This window comes from Hypanus sabinus, chromosome 2 (assembly GCF_030144855.1).
Source record: "Hypanus sabinus isolate sHypSab1 chromosome 2, sHypSab1.hap1, whole genome shotgun sequence".
Classification (NCBI taxonomy): domain Eukaryota; kingdom Metazoa; phylum Chordata; class Chondrichthyes; order Myliobatiformes; family Dasyatidae; genus Hypanus; species Hypanus sabinus.
This window is the reverse complement of record NC_082707.1, coordinates 87,338,266-87,348,816: the sequence shown is the minus strand read 5'-3', so window position 1 is coordinate 87,348,816 and position 10,551 is coordinate 87,338,266.

The following is a 10,551-nucleotide window of genomic DNA, read 5'->3' as shown; positions in this document are numbered from 1 at the left end:
GGGAGAAAACCCACAAATTTGAGTTGCAAAGGAACTTGGGAGTCTGTTTGCAGAGCACCCTAAAGGTTAACTTGTAGGTTGAGTTGGTGGTGAGGAAGGCAAATGCAATGTTAGCATTCATTTCAAGAGGTCTGGAGTACAAGAGCAAGGATGTGATGCTGAGGCTTTATAAGGCATCGGCGAGGTCTCACGAGTTTTGTGAACAGTTTTGGGCCCCTCATCTTAGAAAAGGTGTGCTGGCATTGGAGAGGGTCTAGAGGAGGTTCACAAGGATGATTCCAGAAACAAAAGGGTTATCACATGAGGAATTTTTGATGGCTCTGGGTCTGTCCTCACTAGAATTCAGAAGGATGAGGGGGGATCTCATTGAAACCTTTCGAATGTTGAAAGGCCTAGATAGAGTAGATGTGGAACGGATGTTTCCCATGGTGGGAGAGTCTAGGACAAGAGGGCACAGTCTCAGGATAGATGGGCGCCCTTTCAAAACAAAGATGCAGAGAAATTTCTTTAGCCAAAGTGTGGTGAATTTGTGGAAATTTTTACCCTGTGCAGCTGTGGAGGTCGGGTCATTGGGCATATTTAAGGCAGAGATTGATAGGTTCTTGATTGGACATGGTATCAAAGGTTACTGAGAGAAGGCTGGGAACTGGAGATGGGGAGGAGATAAAAAATGATCAGCCGTGATAGAATGGCGGAGCAGACTCAATGGGCCAGATGGCTTAATTCTGCTCCTATGTCTTACGGTTTTATGGTAGTATTACTAGTCAGAGAAATGACAGGGCAGTGCTTTTTCAGGACAGACTGGAGGACTCAACTAGTGAGGCATTATAGCTGGAACTGAGAAATAAAAAAGGTAGGGCCATGTTAATGGGGCTATATTACAGAACCCCCCCCCCCCATCAACAGTTCTAGGTATTTAGAGGAACAAATTTGTAAAAAGGTCACAGACTGTTGCAAGAAACATAAGATTGTTACAATCGGTGATGTTAACTTTTCACATATTGACCTGGAATCCCATACTGTAAGAGGACTAGATGGGATAGAGTTTGTTAAATGTGTTCAGGGAAGTTTCCTTCATTAGTATGTAGAAGTCCTAACGAGAGAGCATATGTTACTGGATCTGCAGTTAGGGAATGAGAGAGGGCAGGTGGCAGAAGTTTGTGTGCGGGAACACTTTGCATTCAGTGATCCCAATGCCATTAATTTCAAAGTAAATATGCAAAAAGACAGGCCTGGTCTATGGGTTGAGATTCTAAATTGCAGGAAGATCAATCTTAATGGTATTAGGAATGATCTTGTAAGTGTGGATTGGGACAGGCTGTTTTCTGCTAAGGTGTACTTGGAAAGTGGGAGCCTTCAGAAACAAAATTTTGAGAGTACAAAGTTTGTATGGGCCTGTCAGAATAAAAGGTAATGATAACAAGCGTAGGGAACCTTGAGTTTTCAAGAAATATTGAGGCCCTGGTTAAGAGAAAAAAGGAGGCGCATAGCAGGTATAGTAAGTAGGAACAAATGAGGTGCTTATGGAGTACAAGAAATGCAAAAGAACACTCAAGACAGGAATCAGGAAGGCTAAAAGAAGGCATGAAGTTGCTCTAGCAGACAAGGTAAAGAAGAATCCTAAGGGATTCTACAAGAATGTTAAGAGAAAAATGATTGCTAGGGACAAAATTGGTCCTCTGGAAGACCAGAATGGTAATACTGGTAATGGTAATGTTTGCTGCCCTGAGGCAAATCAGGGTGAATAAATTCCCAGGGCCTGACAAGGTGTTACTTTGGACCCTACGTGGAGCAAGTACAGAAACTGCTGTGGTCCTAGCAGAGATATTTAAAACATCCTTAGCAACAGAAGGACCAAAGGATTGGAGGATAGCCAATGTTGATGTATTGTTTAAGAAAGGCTCTAAATAGAAGACATGAAATTATAGGCTGTAAGTCTGATATCAGCCGTGGAAAAGTTATTGTAAGATATTCTAGGGGACTGAATATTTAAGTATTTGGATAGACAAGAAATGATTAAGGATAGTCAGGATGGCTTTGTGCATGGTAGATCATGTCTAACCAATCTTTTAGAGGTTTTTGAGGAGGTTACCAAGAAAGTGGATGAAAGCTAGTCAGTGGATGTTGTCTACATGGACTTTCGTATGGCATTTGACAAGTTTCCGCAAGGGAGGCTGGTCAAAAAGGTTCAGTCGGTTGGCATTCAGGATGAGATAGTAAATTGGATTAGACACTGGCTTTGTGGGAGAAGCCAGAGAGTGGTAGTAGAGGGTTTCCTCTCTCACTGGAAGCCTGTGACTAGTGGTGTACCACAGGGATTGGTACTGGGTCCTTTGTTATTTGTCATCTATATCAATGATCAGGATGATAAAGTGGCTAAATTTGCAGATAACACCATGATTGGTGGGGGGGGGGGGGTACAGTGGACAGTGAGGAAACCTATCATGGCTTGCAGAGGGATCCACATCAGCTGGAAAAATGTGCTGAAAAATGGTGGAATTTAATGGAGGCAAGGGTGAGGTTTTGCACTTTTTTAGGACCAACCAAGATAGGTCTTACATAGTAAATGGTTAGGCATTGAGGAGTGTTGTAGAATGAAGGGATCTGAGAATACAGGTACATAATTCATTGAAAATGGCATTACAATTAGATAGGGTCATAAAGAAAGCTTTTAGCACATTGGCCTTCATAAATCAATGTATTGAGTACAGAAGATGGGATGTTATGTTGAAGTTGTATAAGATGTTGGTGAGGCCTAATTTGGAGTATTGTGTGCAGTTCTGTTCACCTACCTACAGGAAAGATGTAACCAAGGTTGAAAGAGTACAGAGAAAAATTACAAGGATGATACCAGGTCTGGAGGACCTGAGTTATAAGGAAAGATTGAATAGGTTAGGATTGTATTCTTTAGAACATAGAAGATTGAAAGGAGATTTGATAGAGGTAGACAACTTATGAGAGGAAGAGATAAGGTAAATGCAAGCATGCTTTTTCCACTGAGGTCGGGTAGGACTCCAACCAGAGGTCATGGGTTAAGGCTTAAGGGCAAAAGGTGAGAAGTTTAAGGGGAACAGGAAGGGAAAGTTCTTCACTCAGAAGGCCATGGGAGTGTGGAATGAGTTGCCAGCAAAAGTGGTCCATGCAAGCTCCATTTCAACATTTAAGAGAAGTTTAGGTAGGTACCTATATAGTAGGGATATGGAGGGCTGTGGTCCTGATGCAGGATGTTGGGAGTTGGCAGTTTAAATGGTTACATCATAGACAGAATGGGCTGAAGGGTCTGTTGCTGTGTTGTACTTCTCTATAAATATTTTTTTTCCAGAGGAGCATAACATAATGGCAGGAGGAAGCATTGGCAAAGCATTACCGATTGCAGGTTTTAAAGTGTAGCTCGAGGAGATCAAGGCTATCATCAAGTGAGCTGTTATTCACTGAGATGTTGCATTGCTAAGATGCTGCATGAATAAAAGGCAAATTTCTGATAGATCAATTTCATTCTTGTGATGCATTTCATGATCTCAAGCTATACCAAAACATTTTACGGCAAATGGAGCACTTTTGTAGCTATTGTACAATATAATTCTTCTCTGGTCATTAGTGTTAAATGTCACTTTGAAAGAAGATTAGGTCCCCAATCACCCCTGGGAATATTTAGCCCTTGACCACTCAAAGTGGAGAAGAAACATTTGGGACTTAAAATCCATGCATTGGAAGTGTAGAAAGAGCACACCACATCACAAACTATTCACCTGTCCTCAGCCAACCACCACTTGTCCCATCTGTGTCTACAGTTTCCATGCTGGGCTTCAAAACTCACAGAGCTGTGGGACTGCCCAGGAGTAGTGCAATCCCCTTTCTCAAGGTTCATTACAGACTTTAAAATTAATTTCAAAGGCAAAAAAAACAATCTAATTGAATACTTACAGCTCTGATCAGGAATAAATTTCTATCCCATAGTAACTAAAAGGAAGAGAATAGAATTTCATTAACAGTAACTGAATAATCTGTGTTATTTGTTAAAGGATAAATAATGGACAGAATTCATTCAGTAACATCCATGTTCCTCTTTCTGGTGGAAAATTTTACTTTCAGCTATTGGGGTTAGCAACAATCTGATGGATGAACTTAATGGGTCAAATAGTATCTTCAGTTGGAAAGAAGTTGTGAATTTACTGATACAGAGTCTTGACCTGAAACGTTGGCATTACCTTCCTCCCACAGATGCTGCTTAACCTGTTGTGTTCCTCCACCAGATTGTTGCTGCAAATTCGAGAGTCTCTTGTGTCTCCAAGCATTACAGTTAGTTTAACCAGATATTGCAACACTTATTCAATATTGCAGTTGAGTGTCAAAGTTCAAATTACATTTATTATCAAACTATGTATACATTATACAATCTTGAGATTCATCTCCTTACGGACAGCCACAAAACAAGGAAACCTAAAGGAATCCATTAAAAAAAAATCCAACAAACACCCAGGGCACAGAGAGAGGAAAAAAAACACAAACAATAAAAGCAAGTAACAGCATTCAGAATGAAAGTGAGTCCATAGACACTAAGCCCAAAGCCTCAGCCTCAGTTCATCACACAATGGTGCAAAACATCACAGAGCTCACAGACGTGAAGACTGGAGTAGGCCCACAGCTTTAGTTTTGGTGCTGCAAATAGTGGAGGAAAAGTTGTGGAGCAGTGAGTAGGAGTGGCTCATCCTTCACCTCCACTCTTGGCATCCTATCTCCTCAATCCATCTGGCACGGTGTTTAAATCATCCATACGCTGGGTAGCACGAAGACTCCTAAGTCTCTCTGTAGCTCTGATATTTGAACCTTCTCCACATTTAGATAATAGTCTGCACTGTTGTTCCTTTAACCAAAATGTATTATCATATATTTCTTCACCCTGTATTCCAACTGCTACATTATTACCCATTTTTCCTTCTTGTCTAAGTCCTGCTGCAATCGAATTGCTTCCTCAGCACTGCCTACCTCTCCACCTATCGTTGTATCATCATCAAACTTTGCCACAAAGCCATCAAATCCATTATCCAAATCATTAACAAACAATGTGAAAAGTAGCAGTCCCAATACTGACCCCTGAGGAAAACCACTAATCACTGGCAGCCAACCTGAAAAGGTCCCCTTTATTTCCACTCACTGCCTCCTGCCTGTCAGCCATTCCTCTATCCATGCCAATATCATTCCTGTATAATCACAAGATTTTATCTTGTTAAGCAGCCTGATGTGTGGCACCTTATCAAGTGCCTTCTGAAAATCTAAGTAAATGACATCCACTGCCTCTCCTTTGTCCACCCTGCTTGTTACTTCCTCGAAGAACTCTTAACAGATTTGTCAGGCAAGATTCCCCTTTACAAAAACCATGCTGACTTTGACTTACTTTATCATTTATCTCCAAGTACCCTGAAACCTCGTCCTTAATAATAGACTCCAACACTTCCCCAACCACTAAGGTTAGACTAACTGGACTATAATTTCCTTTCTTTTGTGTTCTTCCCTTCTTAAAGAGTGGAGTGACATTTGTGTGTTGATGATCGTGCTGATTTTCTTTTCTATCTTGTTTTCATGGCTACCCGGGAAAAAAAGAATTTCAGGATTGTATACTTTGATAATAAATGAAGCTTTGAATACTGCTGGCTGAAAGTCAAGGGAAGGTAGTTGCAATTGGAAATGGAATTAGTTGTCACATGTACAGAGGTACAGTGAAAAGCTTGTCTTGCTTACTTTTAATCCAGATTAAATCATTACACAGTGTATTGAGGTTGTTTGAGGTAAAACAAAAACAGATTAACTGAGTGCAGTTCCTGAGCAAATGATCCATGTTGTTGTACTTCACTGGCAGCCAAAACCAGAGACATGGGCTGATGCTTCGCCTGAATTCGGAGTTAGTTATCACATGATCTATTGGAGGCACTTTTACAAATGTACCGTGGAGAGCATTCTGACTGGCTGCATCACCGTCTGGTAGCAGGGTGGGGGTAGTGGAGGTGTGACTGCACAAGATCGAAGTAAGTTGCAGAAACTTTGAAAATTAATCGGCTCCAAGATGGGCCTCCGTAGTATCCAAGACATACTCAAGGAGTGGTGCCACAGGAAGGCGGTGTCCATCATTAAGGTCCCGCACCACCGAGCACATGCCCTCTTCTCATTGTTACTGTCGGGAAGGAGGCACACACTCAGCAATTCAGAACAGCTTTTCCCCCTCTGCCATCAGATTTCTGAATGGACATTGAACCCATGAAGACTATCTCACTACTTCTTTATTCCTGTTTTTTTGCACTACTTATTTTAACTACTTAATAGACAGATATATGCTTACTATAATTCAGATTTTTTCTCTATATTTATTTATCATCTATTTCATTTTACTGTACTGCCATAAATTTAATAAATTTCACAACATATGCCAATGATTCTGATCTATTATGTAGGCCACCTATCTGTGGCCAGTGGCACCTTTGGGTGAGAATGGAATGCAGGAGAAGGGGAGAATTAAGCATCAGATTCCAAAAACAAAATCACAAATCACGGATGCTGAAGCAGTTACTGTCCATGAATCTTCCCAAAGCAGGACACCACCCCAATTACGGAGTTGGCAGGATGCTTGTATAATTGGGGCAATTTGAATGTGATAGGGTTAAGGAGCTGTGAGCCTGTGTAATACTCGATCTGTCTTTCGATATTTCAGGAAGAGTTGTGTTTACCAAGACCTCAGTGATACAGTAAGTATTGTCTAGCAAGAGTTTCAGGCGCCACTCTGAGAATATCTCCCGTGCTGATCTCATCAGAGCTATCAGTGAGCTGCTGAGTGGAATCTCCCATCTCATCACTAGGGGAAAAATAACCCTCCCCCAGTCAGTTCACATTCTTTCAAAATACTGAACTCATCAGGTTTTGCTGTGCTGGTTGCTACCTTCAGACTCCAGCTTGGTGGTGTGAATAGTTTGCTTTCAGACCCCACAGTATTCTGAGGTTTAAGAGGACAGAATTGAACAAGCTTTTATTTCTTTATGGCAGTTGTATAGCACCATATACAAGGTAGGTAGCTTGCAAGCATCTGCCGGTATAAAAACTATAGTGCATGACTCAAGGTAAAAGGATATGAATTAACATCATTATTTATCTCAGCATGTGGCTGGGATTTGGGCCAAAGGATATCAATTGACAGAATGATGGATTAATATTAGTAGACATGCAGTTACTATGACTGAGCACTGGTCAAAGTGGTAGGGAGATGGAAAGAGAGGAACTGACACAGGTAGAGTCATGGTTAGCGTCAGTGTTGGCGATGGCAGCTAATGAGTGATATTAGGAGGGAAAAGGATTAACATCAATGGATTGTCAGCAGAATATGCAATTTGGGGTATAAATTATGTGAAGGAATGGGAATTAACCCAGCAGAGATGCTGTCAGTACATTGGTACAACCTGGGTTGACTATTAAGAACAGAGTTAATATCTGTGGAAAATCCATTAGCACTATGGTATTGGGGAGGGGAATACTGAGCAGCAGAGTACAGATTTGGTGAGTAATGCAGGATGTTGGTTATGTTTAATTCGTGGAGAGTGGATTAATTTATGTAGAAATAAAGTTCCCAAAAACATATTAGTGTTTCAACAGTTTAAAAAATTATATTTATTTATTTATTGACATTCTGAGGGTGAAGTCAAGATGGCAGTAAATGGCGCCTCCTTTGCTTGCATCGTCTGAAATAGCTCTTTTTCTATATTTGATATCCCTTTTCTCCCTTTTCAAAGTTCTTTTGAAGACCCTGACCTGGAGTTAGACTCTGATTTCAGTTCTTTGCTGGAATGGGACCTGCTCTCAGGGCCTCACGACTGGCCGCTTTGGACGCGGCCTGGAAGACTTGGGCCTTCAGGGTGCTGGATTTTCGTGGCTCTGGAGACGGGCTGATTCAAGGCCGGTGCCCCTGACTGAGGCGTCGTGGGAGACATTGGGGGTAGTGGGCTAGCTGCGTGTCCAAAGATCTGAGACCTGGGGCTGGCTCTCTGGGTGCAGAGCCTGGAAAAAGTGAAGCAACAGACTTTTAACATCGTAAATCAGCAAGTTGTTTGTTATGCCTCCCCTCTTGCTCTGAAATGGGTCACATCTTTTTCCCTTATTAGAGAGAGAGAGGGACTTGGTGGTATGTCAAATACAAGTAGTCTTTGGGGTACTGCAAGTCTGTGTCTTTATTGATGCTTTGTAGCACGCTTGATTGCTCAGTGGGGTTCTTCAGTAAAGCTGGGATCTAATCTAATTGGTGCTCAGTTGTGCTGGATCTGAGCCAGAAGTTTTCCATTTCTACTATACATGTTAAGTTCTGAGGCAACATGAGTGAAGCTGCAGATGCTGGAAGTAAATAAAAACACAAAATGCTGGCAGAACTCAGCAAACCCTTCATCAGTTCTGCCAGCATTTTGTGTTTTTATGTTAAGTTCTGATTTTTTTTTTGACAAATCCAGATTGGAGTGAAGTTCTCCAATCCCTATTTAAGGCTATAATTATAACGGGAGTTGAAAGAGAGGTGAGGATTAGTTACCTTCAGAATTATATTCTCAGGGGTCCTCAAAGGTACCAAACGATGGAAGAGGAGAGCAGCAAGTAATTCAGGTAAGAATTAACATCTGAAGGAGCATATTCCTATGTTTCCTTACCTCACAGGAAGCCATTTATCACATTGAGTCTGTGCTAGCTCACAGTGAAGTAATTTTCCCTGTAACCTATTCCCTCAATAATTCCACCACACAGCTACACCAGGGACAATTTACAATGGTCAAGCAGCCCACCATCGAGCATTTCCTTGGTGTGTGGGAGCAAAACCTGAACATCTGGAAGAGATGTGGTCACAGGGGGAATGCGCAAATCTCTAACCAGCATCAGGATTACCAGGCAGCAGCTCTGGCAACTCTGCCACTGTGCCAGCCGCCAGCAGCACTTAATGCAAACGTCAATGCGGGGGTTTACCTGTTCCTGTTGCAGTCGTTATTTCTGCCATACTCCCTCAGAATACAGGACTGCTGTGATTCTAGCCGTTAGGAATCGGCCTTTGATGGGGGAGTAGGTACTGCATTCCTATGCAGATTCATCCTAATGGGATGCATCCCTCAGGATTTTGGGAACCAAGGTTAAAAGCCATTTTGTCTCAGTGCACAGATTTCCCTTTTGCACAGATTTCCCTTTATCTTCAGCACGGAGTGATAGGTGTGTGTGTATACTGGGAAACAAGTCTGTCCTCTGCTGTTGTCCATGTGATGTTTGCATGTTCTCCCAGTGACTCTGTGGGTTACCTTCACCCTCCCTCCCCCTCTGCTTTTCCTTTCTCAAAGGCATTCCTGTTTGAATGAATGCCTTCCCACAGGGGCTGCCAATATTTCCTAAAGTTTAATTGTACAACTCACTAAATGAGCTTGGAGCATTAATGCGTAATGTAGCTCGTCACTTCATTATATGGAGTACCATTCAGCATGTACATGCAGATCCTCTGCAGGGCTGTTTAACATTTCACTCAACACTGCAGCATTTTCCTCTACATTATCCTCTGCGTCTTTTTTTTTATCCACACCAGTTGTTCAGGGTGAAAACGTATTGAAAAGAAATGAGCCACTGATTAGTTGACACATTGACTTTGATCCTTTTCCCTGAGGAGTATTTGCTCAATTTAATTGCTCGATCAAGGCACCCGAACCTAACCAAGAGCTCCAGATGAAAACTTCTCCATTTGTTGGCCCCTTTCTCACAGTGCTGACCCAGGATAAGGTGCTCAGGACATGGCATTATATGTGATACACTCATTTGCACTGCAGAAGAAACTCAGTGAAAAGGATAGATAAAGGGGAACTGGATGGAAGGAAATTTGTCTTTTCTTTATCGTCTCAAGGTTTTGCCTGGTTGTGTGAGTGAAGAACCTTTTGTACTCATCCCGATGTTGTAGACGCATTGCTTGCATTGCAGTAGCAACATCACAGTTTTGCTTGCAATTAACCCAGCTGTAGGGCAGACTGCACGTGTCAGATCAATTTGTTAACTATGCCAGTTGACCATTTGGAATACTTCACATGTGTTCATCCATAGGTAGCAGGTAGGTTAACACTTGTTGAAGGATACTCTCCACAAAATTTATGACAACTTAGAGACACAAAATACAAGTGAGGCTTATTGCTTTTTAAACACATCTTTCTGCGATGTCAGGTGGTACAAGAATCCTCCTCTGAATCCAGTTGGATACATACCTTGCTGGCATCAGTCATGACCTCTCCTCAAACATATCATTCCCACTGCATTCCCAGAACAAGCCTGAGGTGGGAGTCAGACCAAAACTGATTTCCTCCTCAGATAGTTGCCTGTGAAACGCACCAATAGCTCTTATGAAGGTAAGATTTGGAGCACATCTGGGAGAGTGTGGAGCTTCTCGGTGTGGATGTGGGCAGGGATAATGGATACGTAGGACGGGGCAGGCAATAAGCTGGAGTTTGCTCCATATTCAATGGCTGGGCTGACAGCCAGGAGCTCAGTGTCTCCATTCATAGCATTGAC